The sequence below is a fragment of the Melospiza georgiana genome, chromosome 5, assembly GCF_028018845.1.
Source record: "Melospiza georgiana isolate bMelGeo1 chromosome 5, bMelGeo1.pri, whole genome shotgun sequence".
NCBI classification, from domain to species: Eukaryota; Metazoa; Chordata; class Aves; order Passeriformes; family Passerellidae; genus Melospiza; species Melospiza georgiana.
The window spans coordinates 50915622-50938817 of NC_080434.1; the positions used below are offsets into that span (position 1 = coordinate 50915622).

Consider the following 23196-nt stretch of genomic DNA (forward strand, 5'->3'; position numbering starts at 1 on the left):
AGTGCTCACAAGCCATGTCCAAGTACACAGGATGTGCCTTAGCAGGGTGTTGAATGGGGAGGTGGAGTTATGCAGCTTTCAGAGAAACAATGCTGCTTTGTGCTGTATTCGTTTATTTTTTAATTGCCACAACTTGGAGTGTAAAGTGAAATCACCCAGCCTTGCAGCCTTGCAGCTGTATGTAATCCATTCAGTTTGGAGCACTTCTGGAAAAGAGCTTCAGCTGTTTGGGTACACTGGGAGAAGAGTTCTTATAAACAGAAGAGCATCCTTTTTGGCCACATGGATCTGAGTAAAATGAAAATTAAGATTAAGTGAAAATTAATATTACAGCTGAGCCAGTGAGCTACTGCTGGAAGAGGGAATCCTTATTCTTTAAGTTTGTTTTGTAGGATTTTTTCCCCCACATGTTGTGTGATGTGGCCCTGCCCTCTTGTTTCAGCCAGTGCCATGATTTTATATAACACCAAGTGTGAGTTAAATACAGTGCCTGGATTCATCCTGCTCCCTGTGGAGGCTGCTTGAAAGGATGCCAGGGCAGGTTCAGGAAGATCAGGAGGTGTGAGAGAAGAAGTTGTGCTGAGCTTCCTGTGGTCTGGGAGGCTCAGGGTGGGCTGAGTCCACCAATGAGTGCTTCTACTGAACAGAAGCAGTCTGGAAATCTAAACTAAAACATTTGTAATGAAAGGGGAGAAGGAGCTGTTTGGTGCAGAAGAGCAAAACTTGTGCAGTTCTGTTGTTTCACAGGGCACAGTGATGTTGGATTTTTGGGTGCCTTGGGTTTTATTTTTTCAGAAGCATCAAGAGTTTATTGCAATAGGGAAGAGATCTATCTTGCTAGCTGGAATTACCCAAATTGAAGACAGACATAAAATGCAGTAGTAGATATTCATCTCCATTCAGCTTCTAGAAGGTAAAAATGCAGCTTTCTACTCTTGAATCCTTTATATCTTGCTGTGCATATCACCATTGCTGATGTTTGTGACTGTGCCTCAGTCAGATATTGCTTGTTTTATGCCTGTGTTGCGGGTGTGAATTCCCAGAGGTGTTAGTCCTCTGGGTTTCCTTTCAGGGTGGTGAGGAAGCAGCTGATCCCTGCAGAATGCTCTCTAGAGACAGTGCTGTGAGAAATTGCTTCTTGCCTCTAACAGAACCTCCAGCAGCAAAGTGGTTACTGTGCCTATTTTACTCACCCTGCTTGTGTTCTTCTGACAAAGTACATCTACACTAATTATCCTGTTGTGATTACATGGTGCAATTTCCTTGTTCATTATGTGCCACTATCAGCTTAAGGACCTTTGACACTAGTTTGGCCTTGAGTTTTGCAGATATCTGTCAGAAAAGAAAATGCTGCAAAGCATGAATGGACCTTGAGTAATAAATGCTTCTAATACTTCCCCAACATAAGCATCAGCAGTATAAAGCTCCTGTGCTGTGGAGGACTGCTGCAGGGGGTGTGGGGGTTAAGTCAGTCACACACTGACAGATGTCTGATAGCTGGGCCTGGCAGTGGCATAGTGAGAAAACAAGATGTGCATGAGCTCAGGTCTTTTGCCTTCTCCATGGAAGATTTATCCTTTCACAGAACTTTGTATCAGTGTTAGATGCTTCTGAAAAGCCTGTGCAAGTAGATAGTTGTGTAACTATCAACAAGCCTGTTGATTGTTATTTAGTAATTGTAGGTGTTGTCTTGTGAGGACTGGGTTATTCCTGTAGGACACCAAGCAACTTCTCCTGCAGCTACTAAGGGGAAAGAGTGATTCATGGCACGTTAACAATTGATCAGTCTAGAGCTGCTTTTTCTGTTTCTTGATCCAAACCAAGGAGTTGACTTAGTTTGCTGCATGTTTGCTCACAACTCAACCAGTGTAGTAAAATGAGTGAAGATTAAACCTGCCCTGTTTTGAGGCATCTTGCTGAGGGAAGCTGCTCCTTTGGATTGCTGTGTTGAGCATGAGTGAGCTGGTGCAGTAGTTATGTGAAAGACTACTTCTGACCCTTACATGGTCCAGTCACTGACTGAAATATTCATTACCTTGTATTTTGTAAATTGTTCAGCCTCAGATTTTTTGTTGTTCACAGCTGCATTCCACCAAACAGAGCAACTAAAAGGATTGCTTTAGAAGAAATGCAGTGAAGTTTGGGTTTTCTGTGAGTTAAGATTTATCCTAATATTAACTTTGGGCTTCACTCAAATGGAGGTATTTATTACTTGCTTATTCTAATCCCTTGGAATGTTGAAGTTATACAATGGATTTGGTTTTTTATTAGCTAGGGTAAATTGCTGCTTTGTTTATCATGTAAAACAAGCAATCTTTATATAGGTGCTATTTGTTTGTTTTGTTTTAAAGGGCCTGAAATGAAGGAAACCATAAGAGCACAAAATAAGAGTGTAGCTAAGATTACTCCTATAAGAGCGTGTACCTGCATATTATCTTTTGTCAGTGCCTCTGGATGTGTTTTGCAGACTTTGAGCAAGCCTCTACTGTCTTGGAAATTAGAAGTTAAGAATATTAAAAGATGCTAAATTGCAGCAGTAGGTGACAGTAGGTTCTTCGCTCAATTTGCCTGCCTTGTGTGGGAAGGTTTGGCTGAATTCCTGGAGATCTGTCTTATCTTGCAGGGGCTGTGGCATCAGAATAGTTAATCTTGAGTCTTCTCTGACTGTTGAGATAGTTTTATTTGTGAGTAATAGGTCACTTTGGTTTTCTGTGTCTTGTCATGTCTCCTTTACTGGTTTGTCACTTCTTTGGATCTTGTTATGGTTCTCTGGTTTGGAAGTCATGGAGAGAACTCCTCCAGCTCTGTGTTTAGTGCACAGGTTATACCTCAACTGAGGGTCTCCAAGCATCAAAACAAATTATTAATACACTTGTAGAGGGTGTTACAGATTCTCTCTTCCAGTTTGTTCTAAGACACCTGTCAAGAAGCCACAGGCACTACATGGGGTGGTTGTGATTTTAAGTAAGTTGTAAACCACCCTACTATGAGCTTAAGCAATTTGTACAAGGCCCCTCTCCCTGTAAGCAATAAAATAAAATCCTAGATCTCTGTGTTTAGCACCAGCTATGATTTTTCAATGGCTTATTTTAAAGAAATCTTGTCAGTTATGCTGTTTCAACTGATAGGCAAAAAATAAATACAGATGCTCATATTACAGAAGTTGTATCCTAATTAGTACAACTGTATTGGTTGCAAATGTTTGCTTTTACTGTACTTGAGTGTGGGTGATTATTCAGCCTAAGGAGTCTGAGGTTTGTTGTAATTTCTGATGTTCTTTCTTGTTGTGCAAATAAAGGCAACATAATCCTTGCTAAAAGCACATCTCTGAACAGGAAACAGAGGGTTGAGAAGCAGGTTTTAAGTGCAAAAGAAGGATCTGATCTTTTCACTATCAGGTGAAATAAAATCACTTGTTCAAAACCTTTAAAGTATCTGTCTTTTCCCCAACTGTAATAACTGTTCTGATGTTTCATTTCCTCCAGTAATCACCACTGCTTTTTTCTTTTTACATAAAACTTGATTACCACCCTTACTGTGGATAGGGCCCTGCTGTATCTATGTACTGGTGGATAAGCTGCTCTCCGTCATGGGGAATGTCTGCAGTGAAACGATGTGTGTGTGTGAGGTTTCTTTGGATACAGTTTCTAGATGTTATTTACTCAGTAACATTTAGAACAGCAACATTTAGAACAAGAACTGGAGTAATAGACAAGTTGGAAGATAAGTGTGTTTTAAACAGTTATTTTTTAAAGGAAGTTAATTTGTTCTAAACATGTAAAGGCAGTACAGTGTTTTAAATGTTTGTTATTTTGTATATTTGTCAGGCAAAGATGACCTTTGGCTAAGTTGGCTTAAATCATTCTGTTGGTCTTATTTTGTGCATCAGAAAATTGATGTTAATTACAAAGCAATTGTTGTACTTTTAGAATGAAAAATGCTAAGCAGAATTTTCAGTCACTATGTAAAACCAGTCCTTCCTCTCAGCTGGAGAAAATGCAGCATATGTTTGGAAAGAGCAGACTCCTATGCTATGTATTTGTATTTACAGGCAGATGCCCTTTGTTTAAGAATGAAGTTTTAAAATACTTGGCTAGACTATCTGCAGTGTAAGTACAGCTTGGCTTCTCACTTGTTGGATGGGGTTCAGAAAGGGCAGGAGAAGGCAGATGTGGTTACTGGCCACAGCCTGGGCTGCTGGGGGGCTGGCAGCACCGTGGGCCTCTGGGTGCCTGTGCTGGGTACACATGGCAAGGTTTTGGTAGTGCAGGGCTACAGGGTGGCATCTGTGGAAGCTGCCAGGAGGCTCCCATGGTGCCTGACAGAGCCAATGCCAGCCAGCTCCAGGAGGGACCCACCCCAGACCAAGGCTGAGGCCATCAGTGGTGGTGTTACCTTTGGGATAGCAGATTGGGGTGTAAAAAATGCTATGCAACACCAGTATTAGGCAGAAGATGGGATTGAGAATATGTTACCATTGATATGGCAACCACATGTTACCAGCAGGGAGAGTATGTGTAACAGCTCTGCAGACACCCAGGTCTGTGCAGAAGGGAGGGGAGGAGGTGTTCCAGGCGCTGGAGCAGAGATTCCTCTGCAGGCCTGGTGAGGCAGCCGTGCCCTTGCAGCCCATGGAGGCCACGGTGGAGCAGAGATCTGCCTGCAGCCAGGGAATCCCCCATGCTGCAGTGTGTAGGTGGCAGAAGGAGTCTGACCTCATGGGAGGCCCATGTTGGAGCAAGCTCCTGGCAGGAGCTGTGGGCTGTGGAGAGAGGGGCCCACTCTGGAGCAGGTTTGCTGACAGGACTTGTGACCTGGTGCAGGAGCCATGCTGGAGCAGCCTGTGCCTGAGGGACTGTGCCCTGGGGACCCATGCAGTCCATGAGGACCTGCAGCCTTTGGAAGGACTCAGGCTGAAGTTTGTGGGATGCTGTCTCCTGTGGGTGGGACCCTGTGTTGGGGAAGAATGTGAGGAGTCCTCTGAGAAAGAAGGAGCAGCAGAGACAACGTGTGGTGACCTGACTTCAGCCCACATTCCCAGTCCCTTGGCACTACTGTGGGAAGCAGGTAGAGAAAATGAGAGTAAAGTTAAACCTGGGTAGAAGGGAGGGACTGGGGAAGGTGTTTGATTAATTGATTTTATTTTCTCAATTTGATTTATTTCCCTGTTCTGATTTGATTGGCAATAAATTAAATTAGTTTTCCCAAGTGGAGGTTGTTTTGCCCATGATGGTTAATTGGTGAGGGATCTCTCCCTGTCCATATCTTGATCCTGAAGCTTTCTCTCCCCTGTGCTGTTAAGGAGGTCAGTGATAAAATACCTTTGGTGTGCACCTGGCATCCAGTCCATGTCAGTCCCCCCATGGAGACCTGGCTTTAGAACAATATATCCTTTGAGGGAAAAGAGGATTGTAATTTTCTTTAAAACTTATACCTTCAGAAGTCTTTTTGATCATTTTAATGTCAGCATTCATCTGTCTCAGAATCAGTGAAAAGAGAAGATGGTTTGGGGTAATGTTTTATTATCTGATAGCCTCTCCATTTTTGAGAAGCATAAGTAATTATAAATAAGACATCAGAACATATGCTGAAACTAGGCCAATGGCAGAATTCAAATTATTTAAAAGTGTTCTTTACTAAGGGGGGAAATGGACATGACCCTGGCAAGGAAATGCTGTCTCTGGTCTGGGAGGGTCACTGTCCGCTGCACCTGAGGAGAGTAAACATGCCAGATGACTTGGGCAACATTTATTTCCTCCCTTGGGGCCTGCTTTGTTTAAGCCATCTTAATAGAAATCTTTATTTAGCTTATAGAAAGCACACTTTCCTTCCTGGTTGTCAGGATTCACAGAATTGGCACAGTTACCACTGCACTGTAGTCAGATACCCTGGTCTGCCATAACTTGGCTACTCCATTCTCTTAAGTTTGGAGGCTGTGTTTTTGCTGACTGTACCTGCCACATCAGAGTTGTGTTAAATTTAAGCATAAATTTAAGCATAATTCCTCACGTGCCTCTGAGTTGACCAACAAAGAAGGATGTATTAATCTAATGGTCTGCTGCCAGTCAACAACCCCTGCAGTGTGAGTTTTGCATATTGGTATCCCTGATTAGGACTTTGTCTTCTGGAATAGTGTTTCATTGAGTATGGTGAGCTCTTAAAAGTATCCTCTGCTGCTTAAGTACAGCAATGTTGCAAAAAGATGAGCAGCAAAACCTGTGTTATAGGAATACTTGCTGAATAGCAATAACTGGTTTTTTTAATCCTCTTTGTTCAGGTTTAAATGTACAGCAGCATGCTTGTGGTATAGTAATTATGGATTTTTTTTTTTTTTGGTAAGTAGAAATAGGTTTGACATTTTTATTTCTTTTAGCAGACTGTCTTTAAGATAGTTCACAAGCTGCTTGTTGAAAGTACAGACAGAAACAGGATAAGTTGGAAAGATGATTGGTAATAAATATGCCAGGAGATCAGATGGGAGGTGATGACTGGCATGGACACAATTTTAAGGCATCCTCTCAAGTCAGGTTTTAAAACAGATATCTGTCTTGGCATAATATGTGGAAAATTATTTTAAGAAATTATTTATTTTTACATTGATTTGTCTAAAGACTTTATGAATTCCTGACTGAATGGATATGTAATGGAAAAGGAATGCAAAAGACCCACTAATCTTAATTATGAATACAGGGTACAGAATCTTAGCTCCACTGATTTCATTTGGAACAGTTTTTTTCTGCTAATTACTGCTATGAACAAAGTTTTCCTCTCAGTTACATCAAAACATTCTCGATTGATTTAAGGTTATGCCTAAATTACTGTGGCTGAAAGTACCTTTGTGACAGAACAGTCTGGTTTCTGTTACATTTTCCTAACTCCAGCTGCCTTTGGACTATAATATTGATGCTTTCTCAAGCTTTGTCTTTGTTTCTACTCTAATACTATTGCAGCTGTTGCATAAACTGTTCAATTTGCAGGAGCACTGTCATCTCTGTCAGGTAAATGCTTCTGTGACCAGGTATCCCGTGTATGGGGACTTGGGTGATGTTTCTCCAAGTGAAACCTGGTGGCTGCTTACTGTGCTCTGTCTCCTCTGTCTGCTGAAGCTCCCAGTACTCCTGGGTGTTGCCCAGCCTGGCTGATGTTTCTGACATAAGGTATTTCTTTTAAAATGCTTGATTCTGTGGGCAGAAAATGCCAGAAACTTCTAGATCCTTGCAGGGGGCTTTTGTGTGACCCATGCTGGGATCACCTTCCCTTTATTTCCCAGGTCACAAGGAGCAGGTCTGCCCCTGGGCCAGCTATTCATCCTCCTTCAGACAATGAGGATGATCTATTATCTATTTGGCTGTGCTGAAATTAGATCAGGATGTGTGGATTTCTGTAAGCTTCTGACATTACCTCAATTAAATTTCTTTTTAATTTTTTAAAAAATTCTTCTATTTTTAAATAGTACTGAAAAAACAGAGTGAGCAGGGAAGAGTTAAGCACGCTGGTTACATGTGTCATTCAAGCCATTAGTGCTGGCAGTGCTCCGGGCCTGTCACATGTGCCAGATGTGACATCTTTCAACAAAATTTAAAGTCATGGTGAAAGATTATGGGCATGGTTTCACACCACTTTGGACTGCTCCAAAATGAATGTTTTAAAAGCTGTTAACAGCAACTGTTTAAGGGTGTCAGTCCATCTTCTTCAAGCTATTACAACATGCCATCTCCTCATCCCTGGCATTTTTCTGGCCCCCTGTCCAATCTGATTCATTTGAGGACCCAGCTGAAAAGTAATCCCTCAAAGATGCATCTTGGTGACCGTGTCTCTGGGATGAGGAGGTGGAGGCAGTCTAAAGGCCAGGTGCTGCTGAAAAGGACAGTTGGCTTAAATCAGTGGAGATGTGAAACTGCACGGTTACCATCACTCTGCTGGCTGTGGAACAGCAGCTCTGACTTCTACTTTCTGCAGCTGAATGTAAACAAAAAGATTGCTTGTGAGCACTACCTGTTCATACTTGGAGTTTAACTTGTTTAGTCCAGGACTCTGTTCTTATTTAAGTTGTGCCTGTGGGAAATTAAAGACTCTTCCAGCTCTTGTTTATGCATATTTCAAATTTATACTGAGCTTAATTTTAATATTAAATTTCACTGTTGCTTTTAACTATGGGAATAAGTTAATTTTAAATTGAGTTCGCTGGTTTTGCAGGCAGATAGAGTATGTGCCTGTCCATTCACATACATACTTATACAGATGTATATATACATATGCACACTCTTATCTCTGACAGGAAGTTTTGAAGCTGCTAGTTCTGCCTTCCAAGTTCAGTAGCTCTGAGAATAAGCAGCTTCCCAGGTGGGTAAACTGGAGTTACAAAATGAGAGTCATTGTTCTTCCCATTTGTGACTTCAGCAGAGATTGTAGATGCTTATTTCACATATTCCTTTCCTGGAATATTCCACCTATTCCACATATTCCACCTCTCACACCATTTAAGTTTTGAAGGGTCTGATAGACAATTTTAATGTTTTTGACTTTCAGGTGGTCCCATTTCAGCTGTGTTCAGCCATGATGTGTGACTGGTCAGTGGTTTGGTTTCCTAGAGCTGTAATTCTGTACTTGAACAGTAACAAGTTCCATTTGGAAGTGAGGAAAATTACTTTTGAACAGAAAGAATTTGGAATTTTATTTTTCAGTTGTGACACAGACCTCAATCTAGGTTCGGTCACTGAATTTCCTTTGATTTACTAGGGGCCTCCTCAGGACCTTTATCAGCATTTCAGTTCAATTTGTTCCCTCATATGCTGTGCTTCTTGTTGTAGAGCACCTTTTTTTTGATTTCATAATACTTCACATCTTTTGTCAGAGTTCAGGCAGAGAGGGTCAATACACAGACAGCCCCAGAACTGTCCTTCTAGTCTTTGTCAGTGCTCATTTTGGAAGTATCCAGTCCTGCTGTCTCTCTTCAAGAGGTTACATTTTTTTGCTGTACTGATTACTGTTTTGAGTAAATTTGACCACCTGTGGCCACTGCTGACCCTACATTCCTGCAGTACCTCCAAGCAAAATGCTAAACATTGCTGGCATTCTTGAAATGCTAGGACAAAGCACTGCAGTGCACATCCAGGGCAGTCTTTGGGGGGGAAAAGCCCTGCTTCTTTTCTGTCTCAAAATCAATTTGGGCACACAGTTGCCCACAGTTGAGAGATGAGATTCCTCTCACTGTGGTTATATTTGACTCCCCTTGGTTTCTTACTGACGTGGATGGTTCTGCATAAATTAGAAAATATTCAATGTAATTCTCTGGAATTGAGGCCTTAGGTAAAAAAAAAAAGGGATGACAGGAGGTTTTAATTAATAGCTAGAAATGATAGGGATCTAAGTGAGATAGAGCAAGGCAATATTATTAATTAGGAATTATTAGGGAATTTTATTGCTTCCTTTTGGAGCATCTGGTAACAGCTGCTTAAATCAGGTGTGCTCTGAGATGGCATTCCTGTCTTTTAATGAAAGTGGTTAAGCAATGTACAGGCTATTTTACTGAAGATTCTGCAATATTGAAGTGAAATCTTAATTTCGGTGGTTTGACTTTTTAGTATTGACATGATATATAAATATAACCATTTAGCTGCTTAATTAAGTGTGTCCTGTAGGAAAATTTCCTTTCAATTCAGGAGGAAATGAATTTTAAACCTTGTTGATTTAATACAGGCATAGATGCTTCTCATGTATTTTGTAAATAAGCTTATTTTAAAAATAAACAGAAGCACAACACTTGGTAATAAAAATCTAGGTCTTAAAATCTTGGAGTGGAGACTTTGGAAAGAACATGAATGAACATATTTTGGAAAAAGCAATATAGTATTACTGTTGTAGCAAAGCAGTATTACTGTTGCTCTTCTGTTAAATAAACCCCTTTTAAAGTGGTTGTCTTTTGGGAAAGCTTCCTAATCAATATTGGATTCCTAATTTTTTATTTTAGGAGTAAATGCCACATGTGAGCATGCATTGTAGCTCTTGGAGGTGTCATCATGCATGAGCAGAAGTTGTTACTGAGAAATGCCTTTTTTTTAATAGTAGAATTACTGACTGCAGTCTTAGACCATGTGGTTGTTTGGATCTGATGATTTGTCTGCAATTGTTGGAAAAGATTATTTTTTCAAATAAATTAAGAGTATGCTTGTGTGTTTCAGGGCAGAATATGGCTCCGCTCAGAGGAATAAACTCTTGAAGCCAGTAGGATGGTAAAGGAAAACTTGCTATAACTTTTGGTAAAAGTGTAGTTAATGCTGTTCTGCAGTTTGAGTCATAATGAGAAGTGGGAACTCATTGGTCCATGCAGGAGGCAAATGTAGGCTACAAGGCCTGCTTCTCTGGCATGTGAGTGCCAAATTTCTTGTCATGTGACAGCCATTCTTTGAGATTTTTCTTTGAGTAGTGGTTCTCTGAATCTTTCTGCAGCTGATAAGTTTGTATCTTCTATCTTCCCAATTTCTCTTCCCTGGAAAAAGTATTTTTTGCTGTTGTTTCTAGAATAATTAATTATAATTTTCTCAAGAGAAACTGGAGTATCTCTTCTGTCAGAGACCTCAAGTTGGTTTAAAATAAGAGACAGTAAAACCAGTAGAAGTAAATGTATTAGATAAGAGATTTTAGGCTCATAGGAGTTCTTAAGACAGTAGGAAAAATGTGAGCATGTTTTTTGAAGATGATTGGAAAATTAATCTCACTCTTTTCATCAGGTGATTGCATCATGAATAGGGCTCCCTGTCAGAGGTAGGGAATTGAGAAAATACTGCATAGCACTAGAACTGTAGTGTTAAGTGCAAAAAACAACTGATAAAATATTTTTACTTCCTTAAGACATCAACCCTAGATAATGAGTCAGCTCACCAGCAATGATGATTACTAAAGGAAAATGCTAACCCAAGATTTTTTTCTCTTAACCACCAGTTCTTCTGAGCAAGAACTAATTCCAAGTACTATCTGACCCTGTTTTGTTAAAAAAAAAACAAACAAACCAAACAAAAAGCCAACCCAAAACCCCCCAAACCCCAACAGTTGTTATATTCGAGGTGATGGAGATAGAATTAAGGCAGAAACACCATTATAAGTAGCTATGAAACCTGTTCTGTTACGTATGTATGCAGTGGTCTATTCCAAACCTTTCAAAGGCTTGCATAAGGTCTGTAAAAAAAAATGCTGTAATATTTTTTATAATTTTGTCCCACAGCAAACCAGAGTGACAGAGAGGCTAGTAAGGAAGATGAGATGATTCCTTTTTACAACTGAGTGCCTACAGGCCAAAAAGTTTGGAATATGTTGCCCTGGTGTGCAGAATCAATATGATAGTTCTGTTAGTACATGTTGTTGAAGCTACAAATTCTTCATTGACTTTTAGCTAGCTTTGAAGCTGAGATTATGAGGTCTTATAACAGCATCATTAAAGTTGATTATGACTGAACCTGGAGAGAGACATGAGCTTTTATTCTGTCTCTTTTTTCTTTTTAGTGCAGTCATTTTGAGCATGGGCATTAATGAATGCAGTGTGCTCTCTTGCTGCATCAGCTTTCCTATGCAGATTTTCTTGGGTACGTGAAAATAATGTCAAAGGAATGGCATGTAACAACACAGATGTGAGGCAGAGATGTGCCCTTCCAGTGGCATATTAAATCTGCAAATTAAATGAGTGCCCAGGCTCAGGCAGAAGCTGTGTGAAGGCCGGGCGTGCTGGCAAAGTGGCTGAGTAAGCAGGATATTGAAAGGCAGAGTGTGCCAGAGAAGCCAAGCTGGCACTGCCAAGTGCCTTGTGCCATGATATCTGTTATCTCTGTGCCTTGCTCTGCTGTGGTGGGTCTCAAGGGTGCCCTAAGATGGAGCAATTTGTGCTGTGCAGCATAAGCTGTGCAAAGTACTGAAGAATATCAAGAAGGGTTGTGGAGAAGTATACAGTGGTAATAATATTCAGAATAGGAATTAATAACTTATGTGACTTACTGGGAGAGTTCGTGCCTCAAGCATAGGTGATAATGCCTTTTTAAGGAGATGACTTACAAATTCAGATTTTGTTTCAGCTTTGCAGTGTGCATTTAATAACCTGTCTTCATTCAGGCACAGTTATAAGGAAAGGCTGAGTGTGGCTCTGTTTTAATTTATCTTAGTTTAGCTAATGCTTTGAGAAATTATTGTCTTAATGGTGAGAAAGTACATCTCTTGGGAAATGTCAACAAAGGACTACCTTTTTGGGGAAACTGTTCCTGGTTTGTGGAGCTCTTGAGCTGAGCAGATGATGTATAATTTAATGTGATCATGTGAGAGGGTGCATTGCATTTCTGTGTCCCTATTTCTTCTGTAACTACTTGTCCTGGTTTGCTGGGTTTGACTTGTTAATGCATATGCAGAACCTGAGGTGGAGAGAGAATTACTGAGGAGCATTTTTGAACCCTGGAGGGGGAAGGATGACTTAAATTAAAATGCTGCCTCCATGTCCCATGGGTGTGTGGTGTGGTAGTGACTGGATCTCCTGCATTATTCATTGCCTCTAGCTTCTACTGTGCCGTGGGTGTTTATCACATGAATAGCTGTGCTGTGGGCTGCTGCAGAAGAGGTGTGTGTGTGACCTGAATACTCATCACCCACAGGTCTGTAAGTGACAGATAAAACCTGGTCTCAACTGTGGTGTGTCTGCTAAGTCATATCACTCTGAGATATTTTTCTCCCTAGCCAGCTCATGGAAGAGCATCTTCAGGTGATTCTAACCCTCATGGTTGGTCTCTGTCACATATATTAGCTTTCAATTCCTTCTTCAAAATATGATGCCTGCCTGAAAGTTATTCCTAAAATGTATTCAAAAATTGTTCAGCTAGTTGTGCTGCACCCCCTTGTGCTAAGAATAAGATTTTTTGAGAGAAATTCCAGACTGTTTTGTTTTCAAATATTGATTCAAGTTTTTATTTCCACTTTTAAGGTTTTTAAAATTCTTTTTAACTCAGCTGCTTAAGTGTTTTCAAAGCATACTTGTTTCGCTGCAGAAGTGCTATCATCAAATTGTGTGTTGGGCTTTTGTGAGCTCTAAAATTTGGGTCAGGGCAGATGAGGAAACAGGAAATATGGCTTGATCTGGGGGGAAAACATGCTGCAGTGGTACTTGATTGAAGAGTTGCTGTTGAAGGATCAAGTACCCATGTTGATTGTGCTGTGCTTTTGGCATAACATCCTGAGCACTGTGAGCCTCAGCCCAGGTGTTTGCTCAGACAGCTCTGCACTAGCAGGAATTGTCTGCTTCTTGTTGGGAGTCATGGCTGCAGTGATACTGAAAGCTGGAGAGGACTGGACTTAGGGACAGAAAGGGGGATACAAAGGCTTTGTTGTGCTGCTGGGATGATTCTCAGCACGTTGCAAACCTGCTTCAGGCAGGGCCCTGAAGTACTGGAGCTGTGTTCTGGATGTTTCTAAGCTGTCTCTATTCCAATGGCTTCTGCACATGGGATGTATGTGTGCTGAGACCTCACACCAGAGCAGCACACGTCTCTCTGGAGCAGCTCCTCGCCCTGGCTCTCTGGTTCACCCTGAGGAAGCTGAATTAGTCACTAATGAAAATGCCAATTCTCTCAGGCTGTAAGTGTAGGGTATTCCCATGAAAGTTTGTAATGGTGAGCTAATGATTTGTGTGTAACTGTAGTGGCAGAACACAATTCAAAGTGGGCTTTGAGGTGCACAATATGACAGGACCGTGTGAGCTGCAGCCAGCGCTGTGCACTGGGAGGTGTCAGCCAAGGCTGAAGATGAATTCTGCTTCAGTGTCACCCAGTGCTTTGCTTTCTTCTGCTTTGGTGTCTGTGCAGCACAGTTCAGCAAACAATAAGACTTGAGAAAAGCAGTAGGTCATGCAGCCAGAGAACTGAAGTAATACCCTGGTGTTTGGGAGCAGTGACTGGCAATGTGAAGGTCTGCATAAGTGTTTTGAGGGCAATGGTGAGGAGGATTTGCTAAAATGAAAATACAGTTTTGGGCCAGAGTGACATAAATGTTTTAGTCCCACCCACACGTGCCACCTTCTGATCAATACCTTAAAAGGAAGAGCAAAAGCCACATTTCAATATCTGCTTTGGATATTTTTAAATAAAAGAATCACTGAAATGAAGGGAGGAGACCTGAGTATCCTTCACAAATATTGAGAATAAAATAAAATAATTTCCCTCCTCACAGTCTCCTCTGCAGTGATCCCTGGTCAGTCTTCATTGTGGGTAGCAGGGAGCAAAGGACACTTGCCTGTGTCCCAGGAGGACCCCAGGCCTCCACCTGCCCTTTCCAGGAGGGTGTCCAGAATATGCTTTTTAACATGGGAGGAGAATAGAGGGACCCCTCCTGCCTATAGGGGAACAGCAAATCTCCTCAGTTTCATTGGACTTGTCAGGGTTCATAAATAAAACAGTGCCATGTGCATTTCAGGGTTTTATCCACTAGTTGTGAAAGAAACACTTCTTCCTGACCTTCAAAAATTTGGGAAGGTAAAACCATCTAAGTGATGCAATTTTCCTTTTGGCCCCCTAGGGCAGTAAGTGAATTAATGTGTTTGATGCTTCTTTCTGTGGATTTGGCAAAAACTACTGCCAAAGAAGGTAGGATGCAGAGAAAGGTAGATGCAGAAAGTGTCAGGGAATTCTTGGGGTGTGACAGCAGCCTTCTCCATCCCATCTGCAATGAGTTTTTTAGCCATCATTATGTTATGTGAGTCCCCCATGGTTGTCAGGCTGTTTTGTTGAGGTTTGTTTGTTTGTTTTTATGCTTTTTCCAGACTAAGACCCCTAGAAGCCTGATAAAAAAATGAAGTTCTTCTTCTGTCCTTTTGGAAACAAGCCCCAGCAGCCCAGGTTCTTGGGGTGGTTGCATGAGGCTTACTGGGAGGCTGTCTGATGGACTGAAGTTAGACACTGTTAATGTACTTTTTAGAAGGAAAGAAAAATATATTCCTAAAATAGATGGCCATGCTGTACTTATTAATTATTGATGTTACATTGGATGACTTTATTCTATTAAGAAGTTGGAAGAAGAGGTGAATTTTAATGCAGGGGTATGTAGGATCCTGGGATTGCTGTTTAAAAGACAATTTAAGGCAGAGCTCTGATAATGTGAATGTGGCATGTCTGCATGTCTGTACATGCCCAGAGGAAGCTGCAGTATGAAAACTGTCACGAGTTTTGTTCTGATACCAGTTCATTCAGCTCTGTATGATGAATTCTGTACACATGTAATAGCCTCAATCTCACACATGAGCCTAAAAGTGCAGGAATTGTGAAGTCTGTACTTATTTTTCCCACAGCAACTGGATTCCTACTGACTTTTGCACCCTTTTATCCTGCCCAACAAACAGGTTTGCAGTCCAGTAGCAATATATAGCTATTACTGTAATGGATGCAGGAGGGGTGCTCCAGAGTGATAGAATTCTTAGACTTTGTGTTCCCTGATTCAAATAAATAGATTTATTTTCATATAGAATGAGCTTTCAATGTGAAGAAGTAGAAGACTATCTGCTGCTTTCCCTGGACAGAAATGCCACCCCCAGCTCCAGTCTGGCTGCTCTTTTCTGCAGCCCATCTGAGAAGCAGTTGCCTATTATGCAGAGAAGAAGAGCTGATGAATATTTTTGATTTTTTTTTTTTGTGTCAGTTTTTAGGTGTAGGTGGATTTAAATCAAAGTTCCTCATTCAATGTCAACAGAAACATCTGAAGATCTGGCTGGTGCAGGTTATTTTATTATATAAGGACAAAATAAAAATAGAATGCTATTGCTGACCGACCCACTATTAATCTAGTGTGTGTGCTTCGGGAGAAAGAGTTTCTAAAGTATAGAACTGGTATTGGTACTGAATGACTCCAGCTGAAATTTGGTGGTTGGAAACCTGCCTCTTTTGTATTAACCTGAATTTTCAAGTCCCTTACCAATAACAAGGAGTTGGAAAGGAGAGCTGTAACACCAGCTACCTTCTCAGCTGTTAGCAGGAAGCCACCAGGCGCAAGCTGCAGTGGGGAAGTAGGAAAAAGCTGCAGTGATTCCTAGGTTGGTAAATTCCTGCTAAACCTCAGGAAAGTAGATTTGGCCCGAGTTTACATGTTACAAATCCATGGGGAGTCTATCAGAAGTCTGTCTCTGTTTTGAGATATGTACAAAAGTATGTTTTTGCTCTAGCTTCTCAGGAAGAGCAATAATTCCCAATTTTTTTCTATGCTGACTGGTGTTTTCTGTTTGATTTTATTATTTCTAGCTGAAATTCTGTAATGTGCTCAAGATCATGTTTCACACGGGCTTCTGTGACATCACTTCTTTCTTAGGCTAGGTGAAGACAGGATTGCAGGTCTGTGTCCTATGAAAATCCAAGAACCCAGAAATCCCATTTTAAATACGTATAGCTCACATATTTGAGCTCACATCGCCACATTTTTGCAAAAGAAGAAGATAAGGACAATTCTTAAACTTGCACCTATTATTGCCTCAACCAGTCCGTTGTTTATTTCAGTAATGGTAATGTAATTTTACTGTTTTGTCATCTGTGGGCGTTAGACATTTGCTCATTACTTCTCTACTAAGGGTATCAGTGCCTGCATGTTATTGCCTTTCAATTTGCTGCTTTTAATAAAGCCCTAAATGAGTTATTGCTGCTTGCATAGGTCTGGGAGGCTGAGCTGGCTCCACTGTTGGCTGTCTGAGCCTTTCTTGAAATATGAGGATTTTTAAACAGGATGAAAAAAGATTCCTGTCTTCATTTTCAAGTCTGCCAATTTTCAAGGCAGGCAATGTGGTAAAAATGTGGGTGGAGAAGTGGACGTTTTCAGCAGGATTCAGAGGAAAGGAAAAATACTCAGGGTGGTGGATTCTCAACTGGGAAATAGAAAATGTTGGGTGTGTGGTAGCACAGTTTCAGGAATTTATGCCATCAGTGTTAAGGTCCTGTTTGGTCAGAGGTCAAATATCTGCTGATGAAACTTTGTTTTGCAATTTTCTGTTTGCTGTTTTGTTGAAGAGGCTGGTCATTCCTACCTTTCAGACCTGTATTTTGTATTTCAGGCTTTCCTCTGATCTCAGGTCTGGAAGCTGACCTTATCTTAGTTTGTGTTATAAAACTGTCTCCTTTCAGGAGAAAAAGACTTTGAGATTATTTTATTATCTTGGAGCTTATTGAATTGATTACTGTTTCAGTTGCAGTTACTCTAGGCATGGTTTAGGACAAGTTTGATTTATAGGATGAAAACAATTAATTCTAAAAATGGCAATGCCACGACAGACAGATGCATCTTTTTGATTGTGTTGGGAAGAAATTCTTTTAAATTATTTGGAAAAGCTGCCGTGTATGCTCAGCCTGTGAAGAAGTTTGGGGTCTCAGCACTTGACCCAGAAAGTTGTGTTTCTATAAACCCATGTATCTCAGCAGGAACTTGCTGGTTTCTTGGCTTTCCTGGTAGGAAGGTGTTAACATGTGTGCTTTGTTTCTCTCCCTCTTTTTTTTTCCTCTCTCTTGAATACTGAAATCATCTGATACAGAAGTGCACAAATGTGCTAAATTGGGTTAGAGTATCAGTTTAATGAGCATTGGTATGTTTTCTTCCTGAAGAACTTTTCTTTAAAGTAAAATTTATTATTGAAAATGCAGTGAGTATATTTTCTTGATTTTTTAAAAAAAGCTTTATATTTCAAAATTACTTTGTATCTAGCGTAAAAAAGTTATATTTCCAAGTTTCAAAGGACAAATATATTTTTTAGCAAGAATGTATTTAGCTCTCTTAAATGATCTGTTTTGTTTCAGTGCTTTCTAGAATTTATTGTTCTTGGATTTCTGTTAGAACAAAGAAAAATATAAACCTCTCTTTAAAATAGAATATAATTTGGCTTGATTTAGCCTGACTTTTGCTTTAATAAAGAAAAAATATTATATAAGCTCTACTGCAGATGAGATTTGTATCTTTGGTCTTGCATATTTATTTTCTCTGCGTGGGGGAGCAAACAGAAAGTTGAACACCACCCTGAATCCTAGAACCATAGTTTGACTGACAGATATCTTGCTGCTGCTGGAGGATCTTTTGATGGGAGGATAACCTCATTGTATGAGGTTTTATATATATTTCGGTATTGTATATATATTATGTATTGGTGAAATACATGTATATTTTTCAGTACCAAATGCCACTGCATTAATGTAACCACTTGCCAGGGGTGAAATGACTGTGATGCAGTGTACAGACATTGCAAAAATAAATTATATACTTGATGTCTACTGAGCGCAAGCATAATTGAAAACATGATTTTTTATGAACTCATTGTTTACTGAGCACTTCTTGCTGCTTTTTCATAACTTGGGCTCATGTCTATCATCTGGATTAATTTTCTTCATGATATTCGGTGTTTGTGCAGGGGAAAACGGCAGCTCTGTGTTGCAGTGTGGAGAGAGAGACAGAGAAAATTTAAAGTGTGCTTTGCAATGTGTCCCTTGCATACCTGAGCTGCCATGGTCTGGCAGCAGGTAGTGACCCCTGCTAGGTTTGGGAGGATCCCTGCCCTGGGGTGCCTGGATCCTCTGTTCTGCTTTTACTTCTCCTGTGTAAACTGAAGGTGGCTGCTTGGGTTACTCAGTCATTTGTCAGTGCTCCTCTGATTCCCAGGCTCCTGCTGCTTCTTCTGGTATCCTGCACCTTTGCAAGCTCAGTAGTTTTCATTAATGCCTCTTGACTCTTCATAAATTAAAATACATGATTTGGTTTTGTTTTGCAGCTTGCCTGATTTCTGCAGCGACCTCAGAGGGTGCTGGTGCTCCAGAACTTGGTGCTCTTGAACAGGCTTTCCACAAGAAGCTGGGAAGAGTGAGTAACCTGCTCCATGTCTGGGGATCCTCTAGGGTGGGGGCACTCCTTCTGCACCTTTCATGTCTCACATCTTAAACACTGAAGTCTGAGCACAGAGACTGGAGGTACCTGTATTTCTATGCAGCACTTCCATTGTTTGTCATGATATTAATGAACAGTGGCAGTCCAGTTCTTCTAGTACTCCAGCCACAGTTCTTGGTGTATCCATTTTTGCGGAGTAGCTGTACTATAACTTGCTCTGCCACCTCATGTGGGAAAAAGCTGTACTCAGCAGAGGTGTTTCACAGCAGTGCTGCTCCTCTGTGGTGTCAGTAATGCTATCTGTTGATGCAGACACCTGTGCTGAATATAAGTGTTCTGTGCAGCCTCCTGTGATGTACCCACATGGTTCTCTGTGGGTCTGGGAGAGGGAGGGAGGCCTACAGCCTCAGCTGGAGTCACAGGGCTCTGTGGCTGTGTGTGGAGAGATTATCTGCTGTCATGCTCCCCAGCAGCATCTGATGCCATGGCTTTCCCTTCCTTCTCACATGAATTTGTCAGGCTGGGGATGTATTTCCCAGTACCTGGCAAGCCAGCAGGGCTTCTCATCTTCTCAAATAAGGTATATGAGAAGTCTGGAACTATCTGCCCATAAAGCAAGTGGTGTTAGCTGGATGACCTGGGCTAAGCATGTCTCTTGGTCTGTGCTGTACAAGTAGTTGTGCTGGCAGAGCCCTGTGGAGAGACTGCTCTCTTTGCTGATAGAGGCAGGAAGCTTTTTCCATCACTATTGCCTTTCCAAGTTTCTGAAATGCAGCAGCACTCTTTTGGGCTTTTGCTGATGTGATCCTTACCAGAGTTTTACTTGGTACAGTCCTCATGGATGGTGGTGACCTGTGGAGTAGTGGTGAAATGCTACAATGGAAAACCTAGCTGTGCTTGGTAAGCTTCTCACAGAAAGCAAGAGCACAGTGGCATCTCTAACTGCAGAAGAAATAAGTACCTTCCCATTCAGAAATACTGTTAATACCAAACAGTCAGCTTTGAAAAATACTTTTCATGGATCTTGTTGTAAATGAGGTTCAGACTATATGTCTGAAATATTGCCCTCTTGGTTCAGGCTTTATGGGGAGATCTGTTTCCCAGTGGTGACTGCTTTGATTGTGTAATGCTTTTGCACTCCCACAGCTCCTTAGCTTGCCAGGCTTCCTTGTGGCGCACAGCCCAACCTGCTGCAGCCCCAGAGGCTCAGAGCACTGTAGTTCTACTTTTTAATGGGCAACATTACTTCTAACTTAACAAATCCTTACCAATGAGCAAGTAAAATTGAGATCACTAACTGATACCTGTTCAGATAGCTGCACTGAGTGAAGAGGTTAACTGTATTTTTAACAAACTTGCAAGTGCTACAAAAAAATAGACAGTGCTTTCCTTTGTGTTAAAATATATATGTAATTATGCACTGAATGCCCTGATGTTTTCTGTTACCGTTTGGTGAACAAAATCTACATTAAGATAATGTAGAATAAATGTAAAAAGCATGTATTCTCTACTGAGAAAGTATTTGTTGTCTGTCAGGGGACCATGAATGTTTTGAATGCAGCTTGCTCTGTGTGATCTGCCTGCAGAAGTACTGAAAGGCTAAATTTCAGAAAAACATGCTTTTGATGAGTTAGAGTCTGTATCATAAAGCCTTAAACATTAGGAAATTCGTTCAAGTGATTGACAGTGATGATGCCCTCCAGAACAGGGTGGGAAATAATAGCATCCATCCCTGCATGGTGAATGGGAGCCTCAGTTAAACAGGTGGGTGGCACAGTACCTGGAAAGTATGACGAAGAAAAAGAAAAAAACCTCAAGAAGGACTTCTCAGTTATGGAGAAGAGGGAAAGAATCCAAATCAAAACTTGTTAGGGGAGGAATTAGAAGCACAAAGGCAGCCAGAAAGTGGATAGGATAGAGAAATGCAAGCAAGAATGTCTGCATGCAACAAGAATTTCAGTACTGAGAATTTGTTGGAAGGAGAAAGGATGGAGTTGCCAGACTTTTTGGGCAGGGCAGGACTTCCCAGATATGTGAGCAGGTCAGGTCCAAGTGTGGTAAAACCACAGGAACTGCAGCAGGGCTGGAGTGCAGGCAGGACATCCTCTTGTCTGTGGGACTGTTCTTGTCTTTCCGGATCCCGGGACACTTTAATCCTGTGCCAGCCAGCAAAGGTGATGGGGGAGGGAGTGTTTGGGAGGCAGGGTGGCTCTGCCTCAGCAAAGGCAGGTGGGGAGGACAGCATAACCTCCTTGGTGTGAGCACTGCCAGGCAGAACTGGAAGCATGGATGAGGACTCTTAGGTAAATGAAGACTTGGGAAAAAATGCTCCTGAAATGAAAATACCTATTTTTAAAAAGTGTTGGTAGTTATTAAATGAAACTAATGGTTAGGAATTGTTGATGACCTCCAAAAAGGTCAAACATGCAATGATACAAGAGATGTGGCTAGTAGATAACATTGTGCTTTCTCCAAGAGGCAGTTTGATATGTGAGATCCATGTCCAATAGCTGTTCCTAGTACAGAAAATGAACGTGCACTCTCTGTAGCTGTCTCCAGAAATCAGCAGCACAACTTCCTAATGGCCTGGCTGGCACTTTGCTTGCTTGTTGGAATTGTTTTGGTACTGTTGTTCAACGGGTAATGTTGCCAGTCATTACTTTGAATGCAGACAAAGTGAAAAACAAAAAAATTTGCATTAGATATGCAAATATGTACACAAAATCTGTGTGTATGTATTGAATTGTGATTTCTTAAAATGAGCCGTCCACGAGTCTTACAGACTGATCTTTAATTTTTTTCCCCTCCTAGATTAACCTCTTTCAGTGTCTGAACCCTTTGCTGTAAGGATCTGTTTTGTATAGGACCTGTGGGCTGTGTGTGCTTTTAAAACAATGCACAGCATTCCTCTTACCCGTTCCTTAGCAGACCTATCTCCTGGTATCCAAAGCAAGACTTGGAAGGTAGGATTGCGTTGTTTGTCAGAATATCACACAGAGAGTGCTGGAGTGTGATTTCTGGAGTAGCTGTTCCCTGAGAAACACCATGCAATAACCTTTTCTTTCCCCACACTGTGTGCAGCTGTTCCTTGCCAGTGTTGAGTGATGTAGTCAGTCACACTTGGATGACTTCTGTAGCTAATTTGCAGTCATCTCCTTTTTTCATATACTTTTTCTTGGGTTTATGAGGGTAGGTTGTACAACAATCTGTTGTATGCGATCAGGGCAGCCAATATGAGTGTACCTATATTTATGTTTGGACACAAATGCATTTATAGCAGATGTTGCTTCTAGAAAACCAGGAAAGGTCAAGGAGTCAGCTGACCTCATAAGCAGCAGCATGTGTGAAAAAATAAATTTGGGTGAAACACAACATAGCTTTAATGGTCATTAATAGTATGGAGATTGGACAATGATTTTTTTTTTTTCTGAAACAAAAGGGAATTCAAGTAGACTGGATTCTGTGTGCCAGCTGTTTAGACAGAACTCTTGGTTTGACTCACTCATTGGAAAAAAACAACTCACAAAGACTACCAGAATTTAGTTTGTCTTTTGGGTTTTTTTTTCCTTCGTATCAAAACATGAATACAAGTTAAATGAAACTTCTGTGTAGCAGGCATAAAACCTGAAAAATGTGGAAGAGTTGCAAGAAAAGCTCTGTAAAGAAAATGGCTTTGGAAGATGACAGTCTCAGTTGAAAGTGATCGCATCTTTCCAAGATGATGTGTGTCCAAATTATGTGTGATGATGAGTAGCTGGTAGCTTTGTCACCACAGCTCCTAAAAGGGACTTGGCCTGAGGTGAAGGGCTTTCAGGTGCTCCCTGGGTAGCAGGTATGCAGTGCTGGTGCTCAGGTTTTGTTTCCATGGTTCTCTGTAACTGCTGCAGAGTGGGGATGGCCACCTGAAAGCAATCAGTGAAGATTATCAGGAAGGATAATTAAAAAAACCCCAAAACTTTAGGCAGAGCTATATCAGTTTTTTCTTGAAGAGAAGCTATAAGGCTATATGTCCATTTGTGTCTATGTAGTTTTAAATTCAACTATAAAGATGGAAAAATCATCGTAAAACATTTTTAAGCAATTTTGCATTATAATAAGAAGCAAAAAACCACGGAAAGCTGTTCAGAAACACATTTGTTACAAAACAAATGTGAACCAACAGGTTAAAAAGTAATATGAAGACTTGATCTGACTTATCAGGTACATTCAGGTTTAACTCAGGTTTATGTGCAGTTGTGGATATCTAAGTTGTGTACAGTTAAAAATAAAACCAAATCCAAACCTGTACATGCATGATATGGGGATTTTTCAAAAGTAACATTTGAGTACTCC

At 41.0% G+C, this 23196-nt stretch overlaps 1 protein-coding gene across 1 annotated transcript in view; it reads left to right on the forward strand.

The window, feature by feature from the left end:
- The window catches only part of APBB2 (amyloid beta precursor protein binding family B member 2), a 163704-nt gene that overhangs the window by 35322 nt on the left and 105186 nt on the right, over window positions 1-23196 (forward strand). Inside the window, exon 2 of the mRNA XM_058023907.1 lies at window positions 18752-18840. The gene's annotated coding sequence lies outside the window, so the exon portion shown is untranslated. The remainder of the gene's footprint in view (window positions 1-18751; window positions 18841-23196) is intronic.